The following is a 1,376-nucleotide window of genomic DNA, read 5'->3' on the forward strand; positions in this document are numbered from 1 at the left end:
AAGGCGCGAGTGGGACTAACGAGGTGACAATATCTTCAGCTAATCTTCTTTCTGCTATTTCGAGTGGTTGTGGTGCTTCTGCAACTGGGAAAACCTCTTCGTGGTTGAGGAATCCATCGACTTCATATCGGTGGATGAACTCAAAAGAAGCTATTGCCATTACTTTATTTTATAGTTTTTAGTTTATGATTATTTGAATTTATTTTGGTTATTTTTGTTTATTTTTGTTTTGAAACAATACAAAGCAATTATACAATAATACTAAATTATTTTAAAACAAAATACAATAATTATGAAACAACTCTTTGTTTTGGAACAAAATAATATTGATTTGAGGATAAATAAATAGTTATGAAACATACGATATTATTATGCAATAATACTGCCAATTATGAAACAATCACGCAAATTGTGCAACAAAAAATAATTATTTTGAAAAAGGGCTGAACAAATGTTCAAATCTAATTGTTTTGAAACAAAAATCTATTTGTTATGAAAAATAAGTAATTATTGTGAAACTAACTGTATTATTAAATAAAAATTAAAAATTAACAGCCGAAAAAAAAACAGAAGAAAAAACAAAATATTTATTGGTAATTGTTATTCAACAATGCAGAAAAAGATAAATTTATATATTATCAGGCTTATTATTTATTTTTCTTTGCCAAAAACTGTTCTATTTAAATCAATTAATTTCATCCCGGTTTGGCATCTCTGGTTGTTATTTATTAAAAACAAAATCAATAAAAAATTTTATTGTTTTTTGAAATGTTTATTATTTTTTAAGATTTTATTTTAATTAAATTCAAATCAATTGCCAAAATCTTCATCTTTTAAAGTTATTAACTTAAATTACAATTTTCAACTTAATTGAAATGGTAAAATGATTTTTAAAAAAGACAGCACTTTATCATTTTTATACAATACAGTCGTTTTATTTATACTTTATACAACAGATTCATTTTTCATCCCGAAAAATAACCGTTTTTAAGACCAAATAATAAGAAAATTACACATTTTTATATATTTACCCGTTTTATTGTATAAAATCCGCTTAATATTCAATAGCTAAAATTAGTCTGGTCCCTGGTTTTTCTGGTGGTTACCATTAATTACGCTATTTGTAATATTTAAATTATCATTAATTCTATCGTTTTATGATACAATTTTATCTTGAAAAATAAAACCACAACAAGTGTTAAGTATTGTTATATATGTTTTAACATGTTTGACTAGTTAAGTTCAGACACTTCAAAACATTTGCTGCCCCATTCAGAAACGTTTGTATTACCATATTTTTATTGCAAATACGATAAATTAGCAGTGTTTTGAATCGCGACGGGGAAATACCGCTTTTAAGTTAACCATACTATTTT

The sequence above is a fragment of the Entamoeba invadens genome, assembly GCF_000330505.1.
Source record: "Entamoeba invadens IP1 unplaced genomic scaffold scaff_1105074726049, whole genome shotgun sequence".
NCBI lineage: Eukaryota > Evosea > Mastigamoebida > Endamoebidae > Entamoeba > Entamoeba invadens.